The sequence below is a fragment of the Equus caballus genome, chromosome 12 (genome assembly GCF_041296265.1).
Source record: "Equus caballus isolate H_3958 breed thoroughbred chromosome 12, TB-T2T, whole genome shotgun sequence".
NCBI lineage: Eukaryota > Metazoa > Chordata > Mammalia > Perissodactyla > Equidae > Equus > Equus caballus.
The window spans coordinates 43,145,250-43,157,562 of NC_091695.1; positions in this window are offsets into that span (position 1 = coordinate 43,145,250).

The following is a 12,313-nucleotide window of genomic DNA, read 5'->3' on the forward strand; positions in this document are numbered from 1 at the left end:
AGCAGGCCCCTTCCCAGGCCTAATTCCCAAATGCCTCTTCCTGGGTTACAGTGCGGAATCAAGGATACTGTGTCTAACGTCTTCATTGAAAAAATAAGGAAACTGAGGTTAGGAAATTTTCTTGACGGGCCCAAGGCAACCCAGCAGGTCAATGGCAAAGCTGGATGTAGAAGTCCAGGGTGACACCATAGGCCCCAGCAGCTGCCTTAGCCCTCTTGTTGGAAAGAACTTTAAGGCGCCAAGTGGCCCAGTCTCCCATCCTCCTCAGACACCAGTTGGCTCTGGGGTGCTGCCTGACTCTCTACTGTAAGTAGGTGTGTGGCCTTGGGCTAGTGGCTTAATCTTCCTATGCCTCACTTTCCTCCTCTATAAAATGGAGATAATAACACCTACCTCATAGGATCAAAAAAGTGAAGATCTTCAGTCGCCCGGGGTTTCGTGGGTTTAGATCCTGGGTGCGAACATGGCACTGCTCATCAGGCCATGCTGAGATAGCGTCCCGCTACCAGAGACACTCACAACTAGGATGTACAACCATGTACTGGGGTCGGGGCTGGGGCTTTGGGGAGAAGAAGAAGGAAAAAAAGGAAAGAAAAAAAAGAGAAGATTGGCAACAGATGTTAGGTTAGGTGGCAATCTTTAAAAAAAGAAAAACTGAAGATCTGTAAAACTGATACTAACAGCACAATAAACGCTAATTGGTATTATTACCAATAATATTATTATTCTCTGCTTGATCATTGACAGGGATAGAAACCCCCCTCTTGGGTTATTACTAAAAACTAACAGCTATTATTGATTGAGGACCTATTTAATCCTCACAATAACCCCACGTGGTGGATATTATCACCCGCATTTTACAGAGGAAGGTGCTGTGGCTCAGAGAGAATAAATGAGCTGCTCAATGAACAAAAACTTAAAAATCAGCACTAACTCCAAAGTCTGTCCCCCTAACCACCATGCCGTCCTGTCTTCCTGCTGAAGTTCACTGCAGAGCTTTTCCTGTACACGGACTTCATTCGTGCCCAGCGCACCTCTTCTGGAAGCTTACAGGTCACTCCTTTGACTCTGGCTGCGTCCCGAGTGCTTGGTCACAGCCAAGTCTATAGTGGCACTGTGCACCAGGTTCCCAGTGCTGACAGAGACACAGCCCCTGTCCTCGAGGAACTCAGTGTCTGCAGCTGACAAGGGAGGAGTGTGTGGTAGGACTGCTAGTTGTTCTCTGAAGCCGTTCTCTTCTTCCTGGGCACATGGCCTCCCAGCTAGGGATTACATTTCCCAGTGTATCTTGCATCCAGGTGTGGCCGAAGGGTGCGAGCAGAAGCAACGTGAGGACTTCCGGGTCTTGGACTTAAAACACTGGGACTATGAACCCGCTTCCCCTCTTGCTATGGGCTAGAGCGTGGCTACAGCGAACATACGGGGTCGACACCCTGGGGCAGAGTTTTCAACAAGCGCTCTGTGGAACCACAGAATTGGCCTTGAGATGTTTCTAGGCCAGGGATCCTGTACTGTGATTGAAAGAAAACAAAAGCAGCATTACTTTTGGACTTCACGTGCTGTGCGACGCCAGCGGTTTTAGTGATAGACGGTAACCGAGCAGCCCAGAAAGCTTTAGAGGTTGTTCATCCCCCTCTGGCAGCGCGCAGTGTTCACTGGTGAGTCCTTTCTCAGTTTTCAACGTGACATCAGGAAGTCTGTTGATCATTTGCGAACACTGCATTGCCTGGAAGGGCGGAGGGAAAGACTGATGACGTCAGCCTTGCCTTCCTGAGCGACCTCCCCATCCCTCCGCATCAGCCGGCACTGACGACTGACTGACGGGAGCAAATAAACTTTCTGGTGTGTTAGAAAATCAGAGGAAATTTTCCTTGTAAAGAAATAATTTTTACATGCTCTGATGCAGCTGCTGTGGCTGTATACGCTCTGAGGCATAAATCGTGCAGGTTAGAAGTGAATTTCAGCAGGATTTTGTATTTTTTTTGCAAGTTTCTTGTTTAGTTATTTTTATGCCATTCTATCATGTATCTTATCAGCGATTGTGTCTTACAAATGTGTCTAATGGTCCAATGTGGTGATTTTTTATGATGAAGTGTGAAACGAAACAGGAGGAGCTTAAGACTAGGAACAAATCTGGTAGGGTTAGTGATTAAGAATGACAGTTTACAAATGTAGCAATGGCTTCAGCAAAATTGAAAAGAACTTAGCTGCAAATCAGCCATTGGACAAGTAAATGGGCTAATTTTTATCTATTGGTATCTCAAAATAAACAGATTAAGGTTTTATTTTAAAGGTTATATTCAGTAAAAAGGCTCAAAGAGCAAGTTATTTGGCAGCAGAATCTATTATCCAGAAAAGAGAACCTAATGATGCCAGCATATAAAGTCATAGTGAGTGAAATGCTAGCACAAGATGCTGTACCAAGGGGCCGGCCCATGGCCAAGTGGTTAAGTTCGCACGCTCTGCTTCGGTGGCCCAGGGTTTTGCTGGTTCGAATCCTGGGCGCGGACCTAGCACCGCTCATCAGGCCACACTGAGGCAGCATCCCACACAGCACAACTAGAAGGACCCGCAACTAAAATATACAACTATGTACTGGGGGGCTTTAGGGAGAAGAAAGAAAGAAAATAAAAATGCTGTACAAAAAAGTGGAAAGGTTCTACTCTCAGAGTGGAAACTTGACGTGTTGTTGACATGTCACATGATGCTGAAGAACTTTTTGGGGTTTTTTTGGTAATAAACTGAAAACAATAGATTCTTTATCCAGGCTGATGAGTCAACAGATTTTACCACTAAATGCCATGCCAGAGCACTTATAAGATTTGTAAATGATGCTGATAATCAAGAGATTTTTTTTTCAGCTGCAAACAGCTTTTACAAAGAAACAAAGAGCCAAGCCATATTTAGTGTTTCTTCATATCTGGAATCAAAAGATCTGTCTTGGCAGAGTTGTCTTGGCATTTGAACCAATGATGTTCCCATCAAGAGTTGGCACCGAAAGCGTCACTGCTCTTTGTTTTTTTTTATTATTTTTTTCCTTTTTCTCCCCAAAGCCCCCCGGTACATAGTTGCATATTCTTTGTTGTGGGTCCTTCTAGTCGTGGCATGTGGGACGCTGCCTCAGCGTGGTTTGATGAGCAGTGCCATGTCCGCGCCCAGGATTCGAACCAACGAAACACTGGGCCGCCTGCAGTGGAGCATGTGAACTTAACCACTCGGCCACAGGGCCAGCCCCAAGCGTTACTGCTCTTGCAAACAAAATAAAACCAACCAAAAACCAACAAACAAAATCTTGGTGTTGTCACACACACTGCTTTCTTCACAAGAGGTGCTGGTGTCAAAAACACTTAGAGATGAAAAAAAGATGATGCTACAAAATGGTTAACTTTATTAAACAAAGACTAGTTGACTTGAGAGTACTTAAAAAACTGAGTGATATGATTCAGGAATTCCGCTTCTGGGTGTGTACCAAAGGAATTGAAAGTGGGAACTTGAACAGATATCTGTACCCCAATGTTCATAGCGGTATTATTCACAGTAGCCAAAAGATGGGAACAACCCAAATGTCCATGGATGGATAGATGGATAAACGAAATATGGTCTATCCATACCATGGAATAATTTTCAGCCTTAAAACGGAAGGAAATTCTGACAATGTACTACAACACAAAAACTCTGTGAACCCTGAAAACATTATGCTAAGTGAAATAAGCCAGACACCAAAGAATAAATATTGTATCCTTCCACTTAAATGAGGTACCCAGAATTGGCAAATTCACAGAGACAGAAAGTTGCCTAGTGGTTACTAGGGGCTGTGGGCAGGGGATAATGAGCAGTTAGGGTTTAAAAGGGACAGAGTTTCAGTTTGGGTGATGAAAATGTTCTGGAACTGGATAGTGGGGATGATGACACAACATTGTGAGTATACTCAATGCCATTGAATTGTATACCTAAAAATGGTTAAAATGGTAAATTTTATGTTATGTGTATTTTACCACAATAAAATTTTTTATTTAAAAAAATAAAAAAAAAGCTGTATGAAAACTTGACAAAGAGCACAGAAATCTCCTATCACATGCAGAAATCTGGTGGCTTCGTGCTTTGTACATGGGTCCATTGACAAAGCACCAGTTTGGCTGGGAAAGAGGCTGACCGAATCTACAGGATGGGTCATCTTCTCTAAATAGTGCGGACGCCTCCAATGATGGCCTTCTGACGGGCGTTTACCTGGGACGTGAGCGTCTTCCAATTCCGTGAGCATTTCGGGAAGCCATCCACAGACCTCTCTCCTAGACCGTCATGTCAAGTTCCCACTGGCGTGCTTTCCAAGTCTCTGCCGGCCCATTAGATATTGCTCATGTGTCCACGTGGAATCTACCTTAGGCTCCTTTCTTTCCATACAAAGTGGATAACACATGTGTTGCCCACTGGGAGGCTCTCCCCTCACCACCATCTTTCAGGGCCCCCTCTGAACGGGGCTGCAGTGCAGCAGCTGTGCACTTCCGGCCATCGCTCGCTTGCTGTGCAAAGCCTTCCATAAACCAGGCCTGGACTCCTTCCTCCTCCCTTGAAGTCACTGAGTGTAAACTGAGGGAAATGAGGTGAAGCCGGAGGAACGGATACCGTGGGAGTCTGAACCACTTGCTCGCACAGTTTATTGGTGCCTTCTGGACCTGCTTGAGCCCAGTATCATGTATATCACTTTAATTTTGAGTGGGATGCAACTGTGCAAATCCAATTTCGTGATTCTGTGGATCAGATAACACCCAGTTTATGAAGAACATTTGAGTTCGCTAATCGCAACGTTCCATAAATCAGGCATCTAGCCTTTACCAAGGTCCAGTTAGCAAGCCAGAAGCTGCTTTTCAGAAAGTAGAATAGTCATTGGCAGAGGATAGCATGGCCTCAACTCCAAGGGTCGTAGCTGTGATGCTTCTGTTGGGGCTTGACAGAGGCACCACACGGCATCTTCGGCTGACACCTAAGTCAGGCACCTGGATCTACCGGGCATAGCGCTCAAGTGCTAGGGCAGCTTCCATCACAGCCTGGACTTCTGAAGAGCCTTTTTTAGATCCACACCTACAATGTCAGAGTTACAGGTTACCCAGTAAATGAGTCAAGGCAACTCGCCCAGATGTGATATATGTTGGCTCCAAAATGCAAAAGGCACAACACCATACATTGCTCCTCTTTCTTCACGGTGTAGGATGTAAGGGGCGGCAACTTGACACTCATGTTAGAAGATACCTGACATTCCCCAGATCTCTGGACCTCTAGAAACTTTCCTGATGTGGCGGGCCCTTGATCTTCCATAGGGTTCATCTCCAACTCTCTGGCACACATATGCCTAAGACACCTAAGGTGCTTGCTGTTTCCTGCTCACGGTTAGCATAATGGCATCAGTTGAGAGTGTCAGCTTGGTGTTCTCTGTGTTGTTATGACTATCAAGGTGCCTCTGGACCTAGGAGTTTGCAGGAGAATGGCATAACCCAGAGACAAGACAATAAAGCTATACTGTTATCCTTGCTATGTAAAGGCAAATGGGTGTAACTTCCCATACTCACGGGAGCGTAAGAGAAAGCGTTGGCCAGTTCCGTGGCCACTTACAAGTTGCTGGGGTTTATGTTGATTTTCTCCAATAAAGATATCAAATCTAGTACTGCAACTGTGATCGGCATTGCCACATCATTGAGTTTCCTTTTCCACCTGCAAACAAGTGAGTTATAAGGGGATATGACTGGAGTCTCTATCCTTACGCCTCTCAAATCCTAATGATGGCACTGATCTCGCAATTTCTCCAGGACTGTGGTATCACTTTTGGTTTATAACTCGGCCGGGGAAGGAGGACAAGTCCAGGGGTTTCCAACTCGGCTCTTTTTACCATAAATACCCGACATGATGGTGGCAGGGAACCAATGGGAACTCCTGCCAGCTACTGAGTGCTAACCTCACAATAAATTCTGAGATGGGGGAAATAACCACATCACAAATCTGAAGGCCTCAGGAATGTGGCCTTTAATCTCTAAAGGCCTTTGGTGCTAATTGGTCTCCCTGGGTACTAACGTTCAAATTAACCTCTAGGGCTGTAGTGATTTGGACAGAGTCATTTTAATTAAGCTGGAACTGTGTTTCCCAGAATCCTCTTCCCTGCATAGTTCCGACTTAGTGTGGGCCACGAATGACATTTTGTACGAGATTTGGAAGGTAGAAGTGAAATGGGAGTCGTATCCTTTTTCCACCAGGAAGGTTGGTGCAGGGGCACCCGAAGCAGTTGCAGTTCACTAACAATGACCCTTAATTGCCAGCTCACTTCATCGGCACGGGGCAGCAGCCAGATCCAAAGCTCCTCCAGCTCACACCAGATCCTCCTTCAACTTCTGTCACTCCTGTTCCAGGTGCAGGTTATCTCCCCAATAGTGTGCCAGCTTCTCTTGTAGGTCACCTGCATCATCAAAATTGGAGGCTTAGAGGCTGGCCTGGTGGCTCAGCGATTAGGTTCACACGTTCTACTTCGGTGGCCTGGGGTTCGCTGGTTCAGATCCCGGGTGCAGACCTACACATTGCTTGTCAGGCCATGCTGTGGCAGGCGTCCCACATATAAAGCAGAGGAAGATGGGCATGGATGTTAGCTCAGGGCCAGTCTTCCTCAGCAAAAAGAAGAGGATTGGCAGTAGATTTTAGCTCAGGGCTAATTTTCCTCAAAAAAAAAAAAATTAGAGGCTTAGATGCAGCAAGAGATTGATGTGAGTTCTGTCCCTCCTGTGGGTTGTGGGTCTTCTTGACAGGGGCCACTTTATTCTTGCTTCCCCCACCTCACATTCAACCCAACTGTCTGCCTGCTGTCTTTAGGCTCCAGCAGTAGATAAAAAGACAACAGTCTTATATAATCAGCTCCCACAATTATGGAGGGTCACATCCCTGTAATACCTCTTGACCGTATATAATCATTCCCAGTAATTTTGTTTCTCTGATCTGATCCTGGCTGATACAGCAACTTTAAAGGATACACAGACTGCCAGTTTTCTTTGTGAGAAGAGAAGTAGGGCTCCGTCCATGTCTCATGCCCCTCTGTGCACAAAGGTAAATAAATCAATGTCTCTGGTAGGTTCCTTATCTTAACAAAGTGCTTATGACAGGTTTTGTTTTGTTTTTCTTCTTAGCAGTGTTGTGTAAATACAGAATCAGGAGCAGCTCTGTTGCTTGAGGAAGAGCGGAAGGTAGTGTGATAGATTGAATATAAAAATAGCCCCAGTTCTCCCCACTTTCTATCCATAATGCCCCTGGAAATGTGACTTTGCAGTGTCTATCTTCCCACCCCTTGAATCTGGACTGGCCTTGTGACTTGCTTTGGCCAATTAAATGTGGCAGAAGTGATGGAGTAGCTCTTGAAAGTCTCAAGAGAGCTTGCTCATTTCCTCTCTCACTCTTGGACCCACACTTGGGCAATGAGAACAGACCCAGACTCATCTCCTAAAGATAAGGGAGACCATATGGAGCACAGCTGAGTCATCCTGGCTGAGGTCCTCTTAGGCTAGCAGCCCCCAGCTGCCCTTCCAGTTGATCATGCACTATGAGCGAGCTCAACTGAGATCAATCAAGCCCAGCCCAGATCAGCAGAACCACCCAGATGACCCATAAGCTAATGAGAAATAAGTCTTTAAAAGCCATTATGTTTTGGGGTGGTTTCTTACACAGCACGTGGCGAACTGATACAGGCAGCAGGGGAAAAGGGACTTTTGAATTGGGTTTTGAAGAGTGGGTAGGAACTCTCCAAGTGGATCAGAAAAGAGAAAGCATTATGGGCAAAGGGAGCATCATGGGCAAAGAATGGAGGCACGAATGGCCCTGGCACCTTCAGGCAGTGGTGTGCTGGTAAATGTTCAACGCCCATCTCTCCATACATAGTTCTGATGAGAATGTTGGTTGATATTTTTGTTTTCATTAGTGAGTAACAAACTTTTTCCATAGGCCAAGTAGTAAATGTTTTGGGCTTTGGGGGCCATTCAGTCTTTATTGCAATTACTCAACCCTGCTATTGTAGTGCAAAATCAGCCACGGAACAATAAGTAAATGAATGAGCGTGGCTGAGTTGCAATAAAACTTTATTTACAAAAACAGGTGGTGGGCCAGATTTGGCCTGTAATTTGCTGATCCCTGGGCAGACGATCAACAAAACAAGAAATCAATCCCTGATTTATAGCGTTTGTTGACTTGTGTTGTAACTACTCCCACTGTGGCTGAATTTCATGCTACCAATGTAACGTCACTGTGCAGTAAGTAGCACACTGTTCTATACGTTTTCCACTAGATTGTACAACAGACTCAGAAAACTTTAAGAGAATAAATAATAGGATAATCTAGTAAACTAATTAGGGAGTAATGAGTTGTGAATATTTATTACCTTTGTTACTAATATAATTTATCTAATGGAAAATTTTTGTAATTTAATTTTTAATATAATCTAATTGGGTTCAACAACTGGCTGGCAAAATTCAGCTTTCAATCATTGCTTTCAGGGAACAGAGTATAATCCAGTACAGCCGGAACATGATGGGGGATTTGGGGGCAATGGGAGACGCAGCTGAAAAGTTTTTTGGGGGTCAGGCTGGGCTGGGCCTTGTGGGCCCGGTAAGAGGGGCGGTGTTTCAAACTGGAGAGTGATAGGATCCGACGGCTTGACAAAGGATCACTGTGCACTCAGAGAGGAGACTGCGTTTGCTGTGGGGAGCCTGAGGCAGGTGGATCAGTCTGGAGGCAGCGGATGTAACCAGAAGAGAAACTCTGTTGACTTGGACTAAGGCAAATGTGGGGAAAGAGAGGTGGGGAGATAGTTATTCATGAGTCAGAATGTACAGGATATGGTGAAAAGTAGGTGATGCTAGGACATGGGCGTGGGAGACACTAGGAGACACCAAGGATTGGGGCTTGAGCATCTGCTTGAATGGGGTGCCAGTCCCTGTAACTGCGAGCACTGGCGAAGGAGCCGGGGTGGGCAGAAGATGAGATGTTTGGTTTTGAACAACGCGGGTTTGATGAGCCTGGGGAGCACTCAGGAGGGGAGCTCCGGGCCGGGGACACATTTGGGAGAGAGGACCCAGGATCCTGCTCTTGTGGCTCCAGCTCATGGGAGTGTCCTCTGCCCTGGCTCTAGGCCACCCTGGAAGCCACTTCCCCCTTCTGGGACTCAATCTTGCCATTTGTAATGGGGTATTAGGCTCTGACTTCTGCGGCCTGCCTGAGTGTTGTGAAAAGCCCATGAGATTGGGATGGGGGTGGAGAGTGGGGGTGGGGGAAGCTGTTCCTGTCCTGTCCTTTGCCCGCTGGAGGGTGCCGGGGGGACTCTTGGGGGGAGAGGGATGAGTGGCCAGGGTCTTCATATTCCCGCAACCCTGGTGGGTCAGAGGAGCTAACCTGAGGTCTATGAGATGGAGAAAGGGGCTGCCACCTCCCCCAAACCCCTCCCCTTCTCCCCTCCATCCCCTTATCCGGACAGCCTGGCTGGCTGCCCCTTCTCCTCAGGTGTCCTGCCCTGTAGTCCCCTCTCCACTCCCCTAGCACATCCTGGGAAGCTGCCCAATTGTGTTGGCAGATGCCCAGCTTCCTCGCTCTGTGCCCCGCGTTCCTTTCCTCTGCCCCTTCCTCTCACTCAAGCCCGCTCTTAGGGCGCTTATATAAGGAGGTTCTTTAATAAGGAGCCTGCCGGGACCGCTGGCTGTGTGTCTGAGGGTAAGACAATGTGTTCCAATGGCAGGAACTGGGACTTGGAAGTCTGAGCCCTCTGGCTTCTGTCCTAGCTCAGCCGCTCCCAGCTGGGGGAGCCTGGGCACTTCACCTTTTCGTACCTCAGTTTCCCCTTCTGTGAAAGGGGTATAAGGATACCACCTATCTCACAAGGATGTTGTAAGAATCAAGTAACTTAAAATAGATAAAGCGCGGAGAAAAGCACCTAGCACGTATCAAGTACTCAATAAATGTTCGCTGGTGTCATCGTTCTCATTAACGTGTCTTCTCCCAGCAGCATTTGTAGTTAATTAAAGGCCTCTCTTCTACTACTTCAGTGACTCCCATTGTCTGCAACAGAGGTCCCTACCTGGTGTGCTGCTGTGTCAGGAATGGGCTACAGAGGGGCTGAGATGATGGCTCTCTCTGCTCTGGGGACAGCTTGGTCATCTCTGGCTATTCCATTTACTTCAGCATCCCATGCAGAATGATTGGAATTTTTAAGCTTGACATTCAAGGCCTTTCGTAACCTAGTGCTGGCATGCTTCTCCCCACCTGGAGAGCCCAGCACTCCTTGGCTCACAAATGCCTAGGCTTTCTCATACCCAGTGCCTCTGCATGTGCTGTTCCCTCTGTCTGGAGCACCCTCAGACAGCTGTTCTAAGCTGGGACAGCCCTCCCCAAGGGAGCCTCTCCAGACAGCACAGGCACACACTCCTGTCTTTCTCTTTGCTCCCCACACTCTTTGCACATCCTTCTATAACCATAAAAATCAAGCCTCCTGCTTGCCTGTACAATGCCTTTGAGCAAAGTGGAAAAACATACCCTGACCTCAAAATACTTTCTTCTGCCGGAAAACTCGTGGAATAGATATGCCAACCCTGTAACATCTACAATATGCAGGGTGCCTGTCCTGCAGGAGCCCTGATGACAGTAGAGCTGCCACTTGGGGAACAGTTCCATGTGCCAGGCACTGTGCTAAGTGCCTCACCTCAAATACCGTTCACAAAGCTCAGGAGGGGTTCAGTTCATTTTACAGCGGAGGAAAGTGAAGCTCAAAGGCTAAGACAAGGGTCATGGAACCAGTAGGTGGCGGAGCCAGGGTTGAATTCCAAAGCACTGAGGGAGGTAATCGCATCCATGAAGTCGTTGTCACCCAAGTTGCTGCTTACACATCTGTCCCAGACCTTAGCGTGAGCTCCTCGAGGCAGGGACCACATTTCACCCACTGCCAAAGCTCTGGAAACATGAAGAGTGGGCAGTACCATGTGTGTGTTGATGAGAGGAACATCTTCGCAGGGCAGTGGGACCCCAGGGGCTGGGGCGTGTTCCCTTGGGTTGTGGCTGAAGCTGGAGATGTTTGGACCAAGGAGTCCCAGAACCCCCCACTCCCCCTACTCCCTCCACCCAGTCACTGAAGGCTAACATATGATTTGGTGCCTACTTAACGTCTGCCCTTGCTCCTATGTCAGAGAAACCCTCTTCTAGGATCTGATGATTCCAGATGATTCCAGTTAGTCACTGAATCCAGAGTTTTCCGAGTTCTCTCTGTTGAAGGGGGGCAAGGTTTATATAGGAGGACGTTCCCGTCTAAAGGTCAGGGAAGCAGGAGAGGCCTATCAAGGCAGGTCTTAAAGGCATATCTGAGTTTTCCAGGAGGACCCAGAGCGACGTGAAGGATGTTCCTGGCAAAAGTGTGAGCAGAGGCTTGGGCTGCGGGGGGGGGGGGGGGGGGGGCGGGGGAAGGTGCACACAGACACCTTCTTAGCCTGGGGGCTAGAGGAGGCTCGTCTTTGGATAGATGATTTTGAGTCTAGTACAATTCTTTACCGCTGCATAATGCCAGGAACCTAATTATGCCTTTGTATGTCTCTAATTATTGCCTTTTCCAGAGCTTTGCTGGTAAAAAGTGGGGTGCTATAAAAACAGCCCCTTTTCAAGCCCAGGGAGTGTCACATAACCTGTCAACCACCACTGCAATCTCTATTGCCCTAACAGGTTAACAACTGTCTCCAGGAAAAATAAAGAGGAGCTGACAGCAATGTCTTGGTTTCTTCAGTTGACATTCTTTTGGGGTAAGGTCCTGGGGGTCAGCCTAGCCTGGGGCATGGGAACTTCTTTATTTGAATGACACGATGATAGGGCCTAGGAGCAGACTCTGAAGCTACACTGTCTGGGTTCTAACTATATGACCCTAAGTGTCACTTAACCTCTCCCATCAGTTCCCTCACCAAAAAAATGATGCCTATCTCATAAGTTAATGTATGTGAAGCCCTTACACATAGACCATGTTAGCTATAACTTTTCTTACTTGTCCAGATATGTCAATGTAGCTCTGAAGAAAGGAACAGAAAAAGTCCTGATTCTCTGCTGGTCTTAAGGGAGGTTTCATTTGAAAGTGCTGCGTATCTTGCTGAGCAAACGATGTTAGGGGCAGGAAATGGCCCTCATCTGAGTCAGGGTTGTCTCTTCATGGGGAAGGCAGGCCAGCGGTGAAGTCGAGGACCCACAAGAGGGTAGTAAGCACCTCCTTACCTGAAATGACGCTCCTCTGCCTCCACTCTGCCCCAGGAGGTGCTGTCATGCTCTAACC